Source organism: Amblyomma mixtum, chromosome 4 (genome assembly GCF_055824585.1).
Source record: "Amblyomma mixtum isolate Tamu chromosome 4, ASM5582458v1, whole genome shotgun sequence".
In the NCBI taxonomy this organism is placed as follows: Eukaryota; Metazoa; Arthropoda; class Arachnida; order Ixodida; family Ixodidae; genus Amblyomma; species Amblyomma mixtum.
In genome coordinates this window covers 131,395,960-131,412,448 of record NC_143015.1, presented here as the reverse complement: position 1 = coordinate 131,412,448, position 16,489 = coordinate 131,395,960, and positions in this window count along the sequence as shown.

Genomic DNA, 16,489 nt, shown 5'->3' with positions numbered 1-16,489 from the left:
GTGGGCTCCCTCAACTTGGTCCGGCAAGGCGAGAGTGTAGCCTCAACAGCAGTTCTCCGGCATTCAAAAATTTGCTCTGAGAATTAAAAATCTCCATCTTATTTTCATGATTGCGCTTTTTAATGAAAGCTTGTTTTAATTCATATGCAAATAAAGATAATGCGCACACTTGAACAGCTACTCTCGCTTTGCTGACGGCGACCCCTTCCGCGGTAGGCCTGATGAGTCCACTGGGTGTGTGTACGCAATTTCGGTGATTGGGGAGAGCGAATTCTCAAGTTTCAGCGAACCCAAATGTACAGCGAGTGTAGTTTTGCCAGAGGTGACCTGAAATCGACTGTCGCTTACATTACAGGGCGCGCATGCACTGAACGGGAAGCGCCGTTGGGTCTCGGACTGCCGCTCAATGTTTTAGGCAGCCAGCAGCAGTCACTGCCGTCGCTTGTGGATGACAAATAAGGCCATTTCATTGAATGCGAACGGTCATCGAATATGCTTCTGCGTAAACTGATCCAAAATGAGGTATTCGTCTCATCGAAGAAAGCAGGGACGATTAGCGAGAAGCGCTGGTCCGACGCGATATGTCAGCAACCAGGCTACCAAATGTTTCCCAGGCCTGCAGTCGCATCGGCGCTTCCTACAGAGTTGTCGCACTTTGTAAATAAGCAAGGGTACAACCGTTACAAAAATGAGATTAATTAAGATAACTAATGCGCAGGTCGCGTATTATGCCATGCAAACGAGCACTAGCAGTTTGCATACGGCGATGTAAACAAGAGTACTGGAATGCAGTCGTACTCATCGGTGCATCCCTGGGCAAATTTCACGCTTATGCGGTAAATATTCAGTCATGTACTATGGTCTTCAAGCACTCATTTAGCGTGTACACAAAACATTTGCTGAAAAAGAAAAAAAAAAGCGAACAACGCACATGAAAATATTACATCTCCGAATGATTGTCTTTGGCTTCGTCATTGACAAGCCGCAATTAAACTATACTTGTTTTTTTCGGCTTGTTACTGCTTTTTTTTTTGTTCCAACCTACTTTCATTTCCGTTAAGTCCTTTCTCCTTGTGACCACGCTTGCTTTTGCCGTTTTAATTGTATAAGCACTCCATAGGGCGAGTGAACTTTTATTGGTTCAGTGAATTTTTTTTTTCTGCCTTACAACAAGCTAATTCCATGTGCTCTATCTATTCTCGAAGAGTGGAATTTCATTGATCAGGGCATATTATGTACTGTTTTTTTTTTTTTTTTTTTTAGAGCAATGCCACTGTACCGCTTTCTAGTGCTCGGGGGCGTGCGGCTCTGTCAAGCTCTCATTTATGACAACTTTTACTGCCGGCCTCCACTGTTCTGTACCCTGTGAGACGCGAATAAAAGCACTATTGTTATTAAAATCAATGTCCACACAACCAAAGCAGTCCGGCGTTGCTGTAGGGGGACGGGGGGGGGGGGGGGGCGAAGCGATGGCGAAGGCTGTTGTTCAGTGCGGGCAGTGCAGGCTGTGCTCGAGCTCCGGAGTCATCCCAAAATCTCGAATGAATTCGCGCAGCTTCGTTGACTGGAATGTATCTCAGCCGAATGCTATTATAAATTTTGACTAGCAGCATTCTGTTAGTTTTATTTGTGTGCATCTTTTTTATAAGATAAACATTCCTCGTTCCACAAAAGAGGAAGAGATGAAGGCCCAGTGAACGAAATCTCTTGTGGGAAGTGCCTGACGACGTGGACTGGTGGAACGAAAAGCCGAAAAATAAAATCAGCGCAAGAACTACTTTCGGAAACTTCTTGAGGGAGCGCACGGAGCTACCGGTCATCCAGATAGCACCGACCACGAAGGTACCCTGAGAACACGGCCAAATTTCAGTCCAAGTTTTAAGTACCAACTCCACGGGCCCTTCCTGGGCGTACGCCAGAACCAATGTGCGCATGCTCACTGCAGTAGAGTTACTGTATATGCTACCAAAGGTAGGAACTCTACACTGCAGGAGACGCCAGCGAACCTCGGCGAGGCGCCGATATCTGTCCGTGCTAGATATCAGCGCACGGGCGCTCGCGTACGCGTCGGAAGCCGGGTCCGGTTTGCAACAATCGGAGGACCGCGGGAGTCTCGGTGACTCTTTTCTTCATGGCTTGAGCCTCCTTCAGGTTCCCCGAACTTTTCTTCGCGGTTTAATTGGTCTTTTCAGCGCCCCCAACCCCTTTTCTTCACGGCTTGAAATTCTTTCCCTCGACTCGAGAGGGGTAATGGAGATGCATGGCCCTTTTCGACGCCATTTCCGGCGTACGCCAAGAGCGCCGACGCTGAGCGCGTGCGCCCAGGATGTGTCGTTGGGGCTTTACACTGTTGCAATCCACTTCTCAGCTTACCCAAACACAAACACTGCACGAAATTCCGAGACCTGCCTCATGCTTCGCGGAAACGAAATAGGGAACAAGTGAGTGCATGGTATGACTCACAACAACACAAGGCGTCGCCACGCTCCTTCAAGAGCCCCTTCTCCTCCTTCCTGCAAGAATGCCCAAGACTCGTTCCTTCCTTTCTCACGCGCATCTAGAGCCGCCTCTGTGTGCTGCGCATTTCCATAACTGCTGAGGCAGGAACCAAAAAAGAAAACGTCCACTTCGAATAGACCTCTCCCGGCAGACGTCATCGGCGCACGTGTCTCTGGTGTGGCGGGAAAATCAAGGGGCTTCTGACCGGGAAGGGCAGCAGGTGCTACTCATACCCTCTTCATACCAAGGCGTCTCTAATCGGGAGAAGAAAGGCGGGGGGAAAATGATCGGCACATACAAAACCAGTTTAGAAGCAAAAGGGGCGATTTTTCCCACAGGGACTTGTCCCTTTGGCGTCATGCTCTTTGTCCAGGAGAGTTTCCTTTTTTTATTGCCCATCCTAACGTATGTTTCCAGTTTGCATTCTTTTAAGATTCTTAACATAGTATTTGTATTGGCTTGGGCAGGACTGTTTAGTTGTTCCTTTTCTTCCCCTTCGACATCCTTTGACCTGGCTTTTCGCGATCAATTTTTTATTCGTTTTCATTGCATTTTGAGCAGGAAGATGAATCGTAAAAGAAAGCTGTGAGCGATAACGCAACTAATCTCCTACACTGGTAATATGGAATAATTTATTTTTTAAAAAATGATTACACCCCAGCTTCAAGGGTACAGATGCAAACGTTCCTCAAAGGAGACCCTCAAGCCAATGGCGTCAGCCGATTGACATGACTTTGCGGCTAATCCTGTTCATCTGCGGTTAAGCCTTTTGCACCTTCCAGCCCCCTGCATTGTAACTGTTGGAGGTGCGGTGGGATTAACCGCGGCACCATGACAATCGGCTGCTGCCATTCGCTAGAGGGTCTGCTTTGTCGGGCATTTGCCGCTTAATTCTTGAGCTCTATCCGACTGTATGCAATCTCCCGACAGGCAGCGTAGCGAAATGCTACAGCCGCTATACATACCATTTATATCTGCCATTTGAAAACTGCTTTCTTGCAGAGGCCCATATAAGAGCGCTTTTTCGAAGGAAAGAAGTCGACAAAATTAAATTCACCACTTTCTTCGCAACAATTAAACAAAGTTGGTAGTATCTCGTGGTACAAGAGAACTTTGGTGACTCAAAAGCGCAGCCTCATTTCTGCAGTGACACCCCACAGATAGGATCCTGGCTATACGTCATGCATGCATATGACAGAAGTTTGAAAGAAAGAGCACCAAAAAGAAGTCGCCTATAGTTCTTTAAAAAAATGTTCGAATGGTTATAATGCGTGAAATTGTTCATTGATACTAATATATTTTCGAGGTCTTGAAACGAAAACTCTTTATTAAAATCGGTTGACAAAAAAAAGGTTCTGAACACAGGTTAGAACCCCAAGTCCAACCCCCAGTCACCTTATTCCGACAATGTTACAAATCACTAATTTGTAAGCACATGGAAGCGACAGTTGACCTTCTAACCGGAGGCCATCTGCTTCTAGACTTATAATTCTCTATTATTTCCGACGACATGTAATAAGCTGAACAGGTACAGAACGTCTCCGATAAAGCTCCATCAAACTTCTTCCACCAGCATTATGAGAAACTCAAACACTTCCATCCGACATTACTTTTTGATGCCTGCCGTTTGGTTGCCGCTACGCTCTTCCAAAGTAACATGAATATCCAAATTCAAACTAGCTAGCTGTCATACCCTATTCTACCATAATCACAGACGCAAATAAACTTTGAATAATAGCACAGGGCTGACAATTCGCGAAGCATTATGAACACCCACAAATACTTTTTGTAGCTACGTTAATTTTCACCCTAGTAACTTTCTTTGTTTAAAACTCCGGTTCATACACTAGGTTCGAACTCTCGCACGTGTTCTTTTCTATAAGGAATACGTCTCCTGACGAAAAGATAATCATCAAAATGGACGGAAATTCATCGCTTCGAACTATTTCTGCAGCGTAACTAGCAACCAGGCGCCATCTTTCCTATGTTCGGCATTACCAGGTTTCAGATATAAAGGCCTCGGGAAGCTTCTGGATCAAAGCTATGAGAGGTCGACGCACACCATTTTAAACAGCATATGTTAGGGTACCTAAAACCCCGGGGGTCATTTTCGATATCTACCTGTGTTACGGTGCTATACAGTTTTAAAGTTTGAAAAATGGGCAAAATGTGGCCCTCTCCGATAGGCAGCATCGTAAAATATTCAAACGCGCTGGACAGCTTGTGTATTAACAGCACAGAACTGAAACTTCAGCACAATCCTCATCTAAGTCTACACTATACAAATCCCCGGGTCATTTTTTGTAGGTGCTTTTGTTCACGTTTTACGATTTTTTTTGTACCACTTCCCATTCAGTTACGCGCCGTGTCGCCGCTACTGCCGACAGATGGCGCAAGTAGTACATGTCCGGGAAAGCTGGGCATGTTTACATAGTCCGCCGTACTCTACAATCCTCCTGCATGCACAGACTGCGCGCTTTTTTTTTTAAACACAAATCTGTAAATAATAGAAGTCCCGTATGTAGTTGCAAATTTGCAGCAACACGGCCAGGGTGTCTAGAAGGCTTACAGCGCAAAAATGAACAGGCCAACATGCAAGGCGAGCAAACAGATTTTCCGAGCACGGGGAACGAAAGCTTAAAGGTCTATAAACACGAAATTTTTGCTTGAATGTTCTCGTTTTTCAAACGATGCTTTATAAATTGATGTACATGGCGTATACAATAGCATTCGCCTACGACCACTAAAAAATTCACATTGAATTCTTTCCATACGTTGTTTCGGTTTCAGTTTCATGAACCGAACTATGGCTGTGACGTGTGGTCGAACTGTAGGTTACGTGAGGCACGAAAAAATGGGAATATAATTACTGATGCGTGGTTTGTTGGAATTCTATCTCTTAAAGCAGGCTGGTTTAAATGCTTTAGTCAGTTAAAACTGCGTCTCAGCGTTTATATTGCAGTTTTTCCGAGCCTCAAGTGACTTAAAGTTGAACTACACGTCACAGCCATCGTTCGGTTGACGAAACCGAAACAGCATGAGAGAAGAAATTCAGTTATAATTTATTTAGCGGTCGTAAGGGCGAATATCGCGCTATGAAACACGTATTCTAATGACTAACGCATCATTTCAAAGAGGAGAACCTCTTTGGCCACTCTGCTCTCAGCGCTCTCCGAGGGTCCCAGGCCAACCTATATACCATTGAGAGCAATTGAGAGCAACCACTGCACGGCACACACTAAACCAAAAGCCACCTCAATGACCTCCTTCTATATTTTATTCGTTTTTTATAGTCCGCCTCTACCGCCAAGTGTTTGACCGTTCAGAAAGCAGCTCTACTTGGCTCATATACACATGCGAGCTGTGGTGAGCTCTCTAAATGGTGTGGCGATGTTAACCAGCAGGGCCTATTGCTTGTCGGGCTGCTTTTTTGCGCAGGTGGGCACAGAGGCTTAGGAAGCAATAAGGCGACGCCTGCAGTTACCTGCAGGGAGCGCTTGGAAGCGCCATGTATAAAAAAGAGCCAAACCGCCAAGTGAGCAATATGGCGGTGCTCAGGTTGGAAAGTCCATGCTATCCGCAGGAGTATATATCTGCGTTCCATTCAGGAACACAGCATACGGGCCTCTCACGTGCGCACGCAGATATTTCGAAATACCCCCCATCTGGAATACCGCAAACCGGTTCCTGTATCGATTCCACCGTGTAGCGCCAAGCGTGCACAACAGCCCAACCAGCAATATGGCGACGCCCATATGCAGGAACATGCTATATAGGATATAGTCGGATACAGCTTAAGTCTGCAGTGAAGCTCCGCACATTCGGCCTCCGGCGCACAAGACGAAATAGTAGTCCGCTGCTTACCTTGTCACCTAAAAGAACCTTATCACAAGAAAAAACTCGCTCTAGGATTTCGATACGTGGTGCGGTGACTGCCCCGCGTCTTCCCCTTTGGTTTTTATGCGAAGCATACTAGCCGCACAACCGAGCTCTTCCAATTGCTGCGCCGCGCGCGGCCGCGTAGCTACCACTTGACCTACATCGGCGCACCACGTGATATCACGTCACAAAACAGCCGTGAAAGCTGGGGCTCAACTCGTGCGCTCGCTTGCGGACGCGCAGCCTCCACCGGCGGCCTAACTCCCGCTCCTTCCGCTAGGGGCGCTGACGTCACAACAGCTGTGAAAGCTGGGGCTCAACTCGTGCGCTCGCTTGCGGACGCGTAGCCTCCGCCGGCGGCCTAACTCCCGCTCCTTCCGCTAGGGGCGCTGACGTCACAACAGCTGTGAAAGCTGGGGCTCAACTCGTGCGCTCGCTTGCGGACGCGTAGCCTCCGCCGGCGGTATGCTTCGCATCCTAGGCTTAACCATAAGCTAAGCCAGGCCATTTTCTTCCCCGCGATGGGTCCTCTCTAGTTTCTAGTTAGTTTAACAAGGGAGGACGCCGGCTTCAGTGACATGGGCGCCACAGACGGCGTGACTACTGCGCGCGCGCGCGAGGCAGATCAGCTCTCTTCGGCTCGGGATTTCAGCACGCGCTGACGTTCAGGCACGGCCCTTCGCTCTCCGCCAGCGGGGCGAGGCCCCAAGGGGAGCAGCGTTCTTCCGCATCTCGTCCCGTTCGGTTGCGGAGCATCCCCTGCCACAGCGTGGGCAAATATTCGCTCGTACTTTGGTGGCGAGTCGTACGACCTCGATTACTTAGCGTATTTTTTGCTAGCTGGCATTGTTGCAGCAATAAACGCCTTGTGTAAGCCAGAATAACGACCCTTTTGTTCCCTCAGAGCAAGGCCCACCGTGCGCGATCGCGGGTGGGCTCCGGCGGTTTTGAATAGTGTCAGCCGCGATTACTTGGGGGGAGAATGTAGCTATCCCCTCTATTAAAATCCCACAGTGGATTGTTTGATATAGTCAAACATTAAAAAGCTGATTTCGTTTACTGTTGCAATTGGACAGCGGAGTAATACAGGACGCCGTGGACTAGACTTAGCAACTGCTGTTTTTTTTTAAGTTGTATTCTACTGTAGCATACTGCAACGTACTGGACCTAGCACAGCGGGAAGTTAAAAGAGCTGTAATTGTATAGTTTCCAAATACCCCGTGTCCCGAAGTCATGCGCGGTTGATTTTATTCAGTGACCAAACATGATGTATTCGGTTTTACAAAGATGCAATATAATCGGTAAGTGCTATTTGTAAAAATCATTTCTATTGCAGTACATCGCACCATAGGTGCCACGATTGTGGACCACCCATACCTTGCATAGCGCACTCTGGAGCAACAGGTTGATTAGATAATCGCGCACCTTCTGCCATGCTCCCTAGTCTATGGCGGCCACTCTGACGTCAGTGCGACCCATTAGGCAGAACTACGAGCTCGGTGCGACGACTTCAACATGAGCTGATCAAAAGTGGTCACTATAGCTTATCAAAAGTGGTCACTATGGAGCTTGCTTCATGCTCCTGCAGCACAGACACTAAGTTTTGTCCCACAGTGCTGCCCAACGGGCACTGAAACTCTAGTGGACATCTGCAGGACGTCCCCAAAACATCCAAGGGAGCTTCAGTGCCCATCGGGTGGAGCTGCACTACCCTATGCAATGAATGCAGATTTTACTTGTGCACGCCCTCACCACTGTCCAGACGAAACTGCACATGACCGGTTTGTTCTTCGCAGTGGGCGGCGCCGACACGCGCATGATCATGACAGCCAAGGGCTGTGGCAATGACCCACCAGGAGGATTCTGGAGCGAGTGCTGCTGGGGCAAGTTCTCGCTGTTTCGGTCGGCCGGCAAGGTATTCGGACACTGGAGCGGCACCCTTCCGGTTGAACGGTGAGCCCGCAGCAAGACACAGACGGAAACGGTACTTGGACTGACTGGCTGCGACGTTTGCAGCCTTGTTAAGTGTACAGAGCTAAACTCAGTTCTGTTAAATAAGCCGCCAAATTTTCCATGTCACAGCTCCAAGGCGTTCGCGCATGTACGGTTAACATGACGTTGCGCTCATGAACCCATGACTGCATGCTTAATTCCGCCAATACACGTCCCGATGAGTGCTGTTCTGTTGGACCGGAACAAACAAGTGTCCTGTTACTGCTTGTGGGTGTGTCACTGGTCCGGTGAGGCCATGGCTTGCAGATCCGTATAACTAGAAAGCGCAACCTTTGCAGTATAAAATGTGAATTTTTAGAACAATTTCGGCATAGTTAACTACCCATTACCAAAAAAATTGCAGCTTACATGACCACCCACAGCAGCGACGCAATAGGACAGATGAATTTGACAGTGACAGGCATGAAAACTTTTTTCTTTCCTTTATTGATTGCAAAACAACTTGCCAAACATGTACATTGTGGTTACTCAAGGTAAAACTTGTGCACTACATGACCAGGTCGTATCATGACAATCCCACTGTAACCTCTCACTCCGCCACAAGCACACACATGCATCAAAACTGAAAAAAGCACACATCCATCCAGGAGGGGTCACCAAACTGGAGATCAGCTATGCACTGTATATATACACATCACCATCAGCTTTGAAGTGTTCGCCAAGGCCTCTCGCATTCTCTCTGATTACCCCCGCTCTGTGTCAGTCGCAGACACTCAATCCCCAAAAACTGCTCAATCTCATCATTGATAAGGCATTGGAACTCTAAAGGGTGGAAAAAAAAAGAAAACCAGTTTTGAGGAAAAGAAAGGTGCAGTATCAGTCTGGTTTCTCAGTGGACACCTCAAACGTTTCTGGGTGGACACCTCAAAGGAAAAGAAAGGTGCGGTATCAGTCTGGTTTCTCAGTGGACACCTCAAACGTTTCTCAGTGGACACCTCAAAGGGAAAGAAAGGTGCAGTATCAGTCTGGTTTCTCAGTGGACACCTCAAATGTTTCTCAGTGGGCACCTCAAAGGAAAAGAAAGGTGCAGTATCAGTCTGGTTTCTCAGTGGACACCTCAAAGGGAAAGAAAGGTGCAGTATCAGTCTGGTTTCTCAGTGGACACCTCAAAGGAAAAGAAAGGTGCAGTATCAGTCTGGTTTCTCAGTGGACACCTCAAAGGAAAAGAAAGGTGCAGTATCAGTCTGGTTTCTCAGTGGACACCTCAAAGGAAAAGAAAGGTGCAGTATCAGTCTGGTTTCTCAGTGGACACCTCAAAGGGAAAGAAAGGTGCAGTATCAGTCTGGTTTCTCAGTGGACACCTCAAAGGGAAAGAAAGGTGCAGTATCAGTCTGGTTTCTCAGTGGACACCTCAAATGTTTCTCAGTGGGCACCTCAAAGGAAAAGAAAGGTGCAGTATCAGTCTGGTTTCTCAGTGGACACCTCAAAGGAAAAGAAAGGTGCAGTATCAGTCTGGTTTCTCAGTGGACACCTCAAATGCACCAGGAAGGAAGGGATGAAGGAGGCAGTGAAAATAGAAAGAAAGCGGTGGTATTGGGGAAAGGCTCCAGATCACCACCTCAGGTCCTTTAATGTCCATGGACACCACAGAGAACTCTAGAGGAATTAATATTAAAAAAATATGCCTTCAGATCATGCGGAGCAGACGTGAAAACCCCAGTCATCGTAGCTCTACAAAAAGCAAACAAGTTATTCAAGATATAAAAAAATTGTACAGCATGCATAAACTTGAAACAATACAAGTGACCTGAACCAAACTTCGAAACTGACAACAGTGGCCACATGTGAGAAAAACAGCTGGTTAATATTCCGAGAGAGAATTTCTAACTCAACAGCAAGCACAGGGAACATGTGATCTGCATATTTAAATTATCACCATCTAATCATAGTAAATAATGTATGCTGGACACTGCAACTGTATATATAAAATGTGCTGTTCGTACGATGCTTCTTGAACAAAATATTGGGAAAGCACAAGTCTACTATACTCGACGATTTTAACAACCTGATGGCAGCTGTAGGTACAGTCGCGGGTAAAAAAGATTAGCACACATGACGGAACACCAGAACGCCGGAATGACAACACGTGGCGCTGCGGGTGGCGAAGAGGCTGATAACGAGAGTGCCGGGCCGTTCTCCATCTACAGTATTAGGGGGGTTCAGCGGACTGCCACGGACAGCAAAATTACTGGCTAAAAGCAGCGCTGTTATCTACTGTTCCCGCGAGTTCCTTTTGACAGACCATAGCATACGTAAAAAAATAGTAATAAAAAGAAGCCATCTTTGCTCATGATAACCGAGCCAAAATAAATGCCGCATGCATAGTCACGTAGGGTCGGCACTTCAACGCTCGGGCGGTGCACGCTTGATAAAGCTTACTTCCTGCCATCCCCCACTAGGCTGCAAACATGGAAACGGGCCGCTAGTCAGGTCTGCGAACCGCAGCGCCGCGTGGTGAGATATCTCAAACTGATCGCCACTGATCTGTGCTAATATTTTTTTGCTCGCAACTGTACGCCACTAGCAAGGAGGGCTGCGAGGTGCAAAAAAAAATGTAATACAAGATAATCAGATGATTGAGCTCACTGACACTACTCAACCCACAAAACGTTTGCAAAACTAGCCCAACACAATTCTGGGCTTTACATGGATAAGATGACTCACTAAAGCCTCCTATAACAGACGAATCTGTAAAAAACGCGCAGTGTATTTTTGGAAGTCAAAATCTAATGTTAGCCTGTGTTGATACATTACCTCGTTCTAATTACACAGGCTACTTTTGCAAAAAAAAAAAGGATCTTCTATTAAAAAAAAAACGAGCTTCTAGAGCACATCAACAAAGCTGGCATAAGAGGTTCCTACTCAACCTGAAAGGACATGTGCGTAATCGCCATCCCAAGCCAGGGAAACCTTCCAACTCCACCATAAAGTTTCAATTATTGCCATTCACATCCGGCATAGAAAAAAATTGGGGGGACACTTAAGCTCCACCTTTAAGCGTATGACGCTATAGCAGTTCCTCTTGCCCCACTCAGACATGGACATTGTTTCCGTTTTCACAATCACAACTATTACGTGAAAGACATGACATATATATAATGCCTCACTTTAAAGGGGCTCTGAAAAGGGCTCTAATACCCCTGTCACACGGGCGCTTTCGATCCTCATTGAGTCAATGCTCATCGAACTCAATGCAGATCGACGGTTGTCACACGGCCACTTTCAAGTGCAATCAAGCTCGATCCTGCTTGTCTCGATGCCGGCCCCTCAAGAGTGCTTGAGGTTCCAAGCACAATCGAAAGCACTCTCGCTCTCACGAAGCTATAAAAATAAACATGAGTTAACAAAACAAAACTACAACTGTTGTTGTTGTAATTGATTAAAATGCAAGACAGCACATTTTCAGGCACTATGCCTGCTTATATGCAAACATATTTATAAATAATCTCGACACCACGCTCCAAGCATCGCCGTCAGTGTAAACAACAATGATGGCGTCGTCCTGCTCGTCGACGCGCAAACTGTGGAGCGAGCGCGAGACAGCCGCTCTCATCGACTGCTGGCTAGACCGCCTAGATGATTTGCGGCACTAGATAATTTGCGGCACCAGAAGAGAAACGCCGTAGTCTACGTAGAAATCGCGGAGGCGTTGCGGACCCTCGGGTTCCATCACACAACTGCAGAGGTACAGAGGTGCGTCGCACGTCTGGCTACGGATTTGGCTGCTGCTGCCCCCGACTGCACAGTGTTGCCGGACATCACCTTGTTATGGCTGTTGGAGGAACATTTGGCGCCACCTAACACACATGAGGGAAACTTCCCAAGGAGCATTGAAAATGCCCGTGTAGCACCGGATGTTTCAAGTGTGCTTGAAAATCTCGATGCAGATTGAGTTCAATGAGCATCGAAAGTGTCCGTGTGACAGGGGTATAATAAAGCTGCGGTATGCCTGGGATGTTAAAGCACGCCACTTCACGAATATCCTCCAGCAAGAATTTTTTTAATGCGATTTGTAGAAGCTGAGTTATCTGCAGTCGAAATTTGAATTTCAGCTTCTTTGCGTCTTTTCCTCTCCTCTCATCACTTTTTGCACGCTGAAAGGTCGGTGCTTGCTCTCCGGCCCCTCATCCAGAAGCGGAGCTTCCTGATCCGCCGGAGCTATGCGGCTTATTGGCTGCGGCCATGGTAGCTGCCTGATGCCTGAAATAATCTAACCAATAGCCTTCTTTCAACTCGTACACGCAGGTCTGAGCGACGGAGGCGGGTGCAAGCATGAAAAAGTGGCCGGGATGGGCTCGCCAACGTTCGCACGTGATTTTGGGAACTCTGCTGCATGTAGAAGTGTACAATTTGGCTCAGGTTTTCATGGCAACAGAATGCAGTGATTTAGCGGGTTGATGGGCTCTCCTCGGAAGGGGTTTCAGAGCCCCTTTACCACGCCAAATGAACGCGCCTGCATGGCATAGTGGTAGTGCGTTTGACTCACAACGCAAGGGTGAAGGGTTTCCGACGCGCCACTGGTGTACGTGGCGCCATCTATGGGTGCCTCGTGTAACAGCCACCTGTTCGAGCAGTCCGGATTTTTCCGTCACGCCGACACCAGCTTTTCTGCGACATGGGGTCTTTACACTTTCACCTAAAGGTTGTGCATAAAAATGGCCCTAGACTCAAACGGCAGGCAGAAGCCAAGCTGGGGCTTTACAAAGCCAGAACAATGTCTACAAAGTGAAAATCTCCGCACAATTGCTCACAATAGTATGAGTGCGACTTCAACAAAGCATTCAATAACACAGAGAAGAGCTACACTTCACAATGAACACAATATCAGTGAAGTCCAGCTGGGCTGGTGCGAATTTGAATACAGAAATTCCTAACAAGCAGAGTAAATCACATAATTTGCTCCTCAGAGACACCCATCAGCCGCTTACCCATTCGAGAGAAGAACATCCCAGGGCTCAAATCTCTCAGCTGTCATTCGACTTGTTGGCAGAGGATGCGTGCAGAGCTTTCCAACAGTGTGGGACCATAAACCACGCCATCTCTGCAGATAACAGTACACTTCGGTGTCACCAGGGGTCTCCTGAGAGCAAGAAAACCTAAGGCAGGGCCTCGACACCAACAAACATGCAAACAGCAATAAAAAAAATGCTCCACAATGAAGTCTGAACATGCAGTGGTTACAAAAGATCAGAAGAAAACTGCCAAAAAACACAACCTTATAAAGCTTGTAACACAAGGAGCCCCCAACAAAGGTAACTTGCAGCATTCGGCTTTTTGTATTTATCGACAAGATGCTTAGCATCACATGGGCAGCAGTTTTACCGCCTCCCCAACTTCCCCTATTATCACAAGTTCATGCAACGTGACTTCAGCAAAGGAAATTAAGCTGCCTTGCATAGAAGGCATATTGCTTCAGATTTAATGGTGCACTGTGTAGTTTGCACACTCAGAGTTAGGCTGCATATATCCATGCTGTGCTTTAGACAAAAACGGCGAAATCAAAAACTTTTTTTTCTAACAGTAATGTGTTCCATAAACTTTCGAATCCGATTGTACAGTCTATGATCACTATCAGCCTAGTTACATTACCTGCAAGACAAATATCCCACTGATCTTCAATTAACTCTATCCTGTGCCATCTTATCCCCGCAAATTTCCTTATAAATCTCCTCAGGCCATCTTACCCTTTGCCGCCCCGTACCAAGCTTGCCGTCTCTTGGAAAAATAAAAGCACAACTACCACTTAACAAAAATGCCTTCAGGCGACCCTTCAAGACTGAATGTGAACAGCCCTGGGACAATGGGAATAAAAGCCTCCAAGATACACGTATGGCAACCAAAGCCAATAGCTTTATCATTGGGAGGTGGCTGGAGTCCACGCATATGGCGATCAAAGTCTAACTAATGGCACGTTCACACTAGGGCATTCGACAGCGAGAGCGAAATCCACTGCCGCCGAAATGCTGGCTCATTCACATTTCCTGGCCATCATGTCGCAGCCTCGATCACAAGCTCTCGTGCTAAAAGTGTTCCTCTGTGCCTCATTATCTGCTCACAGCGTACACAGATATAGTTAGAAAAGTACAAATCGATGCTATGTACCATAAGCGTATTCACGCTAATGTACGCTAAACGTAGCCATTTTGCGGGATGTTACGCCATTCCTCACAGTCGCTCTTAGTTCAGTATATGCAAACAAAACAAAGATGAGCTCAGCCTAGTGGCACCATCTGGTAGTAAGAATGGGAACCATTTTTGTCAACGAACCAGCGCTTCTCTTTAGGACTAGAAGCGGCAGAATCAGCACTCTAAATAAAAAATAAAGCAAATTTATTGCTCATATGTTTAGTTATAGGCGAGATGAGGGGAAGAGAAAGACTGGCTCTCCATTTACGGGCAGCTGAACATACTGGAAAAGGCAGTAACAACGATGAATTACGTCCAAAGCGAGGGGTCCTACTCAAAAGGGTGTCGCCATGGATGTCGCAATGGGAATACAACTTCCTTCTCGCTGTCCTATTGGCTGATAGGAATCAGTGGAATTTTTCCAGCCGCACAAATCAGTCCTGGATCGATTGGGTATTCCGCTCACTCTCATTGACAAACACCGAAGTGTGACCGAGCCAATAAGTGCTCCAATGTGTGGCAGCAAAACGAGGTGATCACTGGCAAACGTGGCACTTACTCACTTTTTGCATGCCATGCAGACTTTCACCCCCAATAGTACAAACCCACCTAATCGCACAAGCTGGAAGAATTAGTCCTCATCAGCTTCCTCCCAGATCGGCTGGGGAACCACAGCACAGCACTAACAGGCTGACTGTCCACCTGAAATCACAGCAAAACTGCCCCATTGCTCAGATGCTTTCTTCAATTAAAGTCCCACCAAAATGACAAACAACAGCGTTCCATCGAAAAACTCTGGATCACACCAAACAGCATTATACTGATGTTGGCTACTCAGACAGCATCAGTCCAATTGTGGCCTTAGGCCCGCTTCTCACAGAAACGATGATTCACATGGCAGTACTCAAATGAGCAGCAGAAACTCAAGTGATTCTAGAAGCTGTCAATCCATATCCAACTTTAATGGAGATCACCGTGTTGGACAGCCAAGCAGCAATCCGAAACTACAAAGCAACAGAAACAATATGGCCGACAGAATACACAGGAGTAATACCCCTGTCAAGCGGGCAAGTTAAGTGCACTTACGGGGAGTGCGCTTTGGCATCCCGAGTGACACTTTGGGCTATGCGGTGCTAAACGGGAAAGCAAAGTGCACTCATAGTAAAAAAATAATTGCGACAGAAAATTAGCGGAATTTCTGAACAGGCCGATGGAAAAGAAAAAAGGCTCATAATATTTGATTGCTTAACATGATAGCGCAAATAAAACGAGGTTAAACAGTTTTTAACGATGAAAAAAAAAATGAAACTAGCAGAAAAGCCAAGACCAGCCAAGACTATCCAGAATTTCGACAACAAACAAGATGGCGGCGAGCAGCGATGTTGCATCTGATCACGTTTACTTGTTTTGTTGCTTCGCTTATAGCTATAACCAACGAACTTTTTTCTGAAAACAGTGTTATAACACGTAAAATAAAGTTGTAAGTACTTTTTATGCATTATAAATTTTGTACCATTGGAACCGCTGGCGTCGAGGCTACGCACTCGGCCAGCAAAGTGTGGTCCGTGAACGCACTCCAAGCGGAGTGCACTTTCCCGCGAGTAACACTCCACTTGCGTCGTTTAGATGCGGCAAAGTGTACTTACAGCGAAGTACACTCTCCGTAAGTGCACTTAACTTGCCCGCTTGGCAGGGGTATAAGTAGACATGGCGAGGTACTACTTTTTTCTGTGTCAATTTTTACAGTCTTTTCTAAAGCTATGAACCAAATAGCCCCGAAGGAGGCTTTACAATGAAGCGCACTACCAGACCATGTCTGCGCACAAATTTCTACAATTACAAGACAAAGCACACCTAGCTGAAAACTGACATAGAATGGGGTGGTACCTGGACTCCATGGCACGAGGGAGACAAAAAGATTACAAGCGCGCCCATTGGAGCATCCCATCGGGTTCTTCACTCCCCCGGCCAA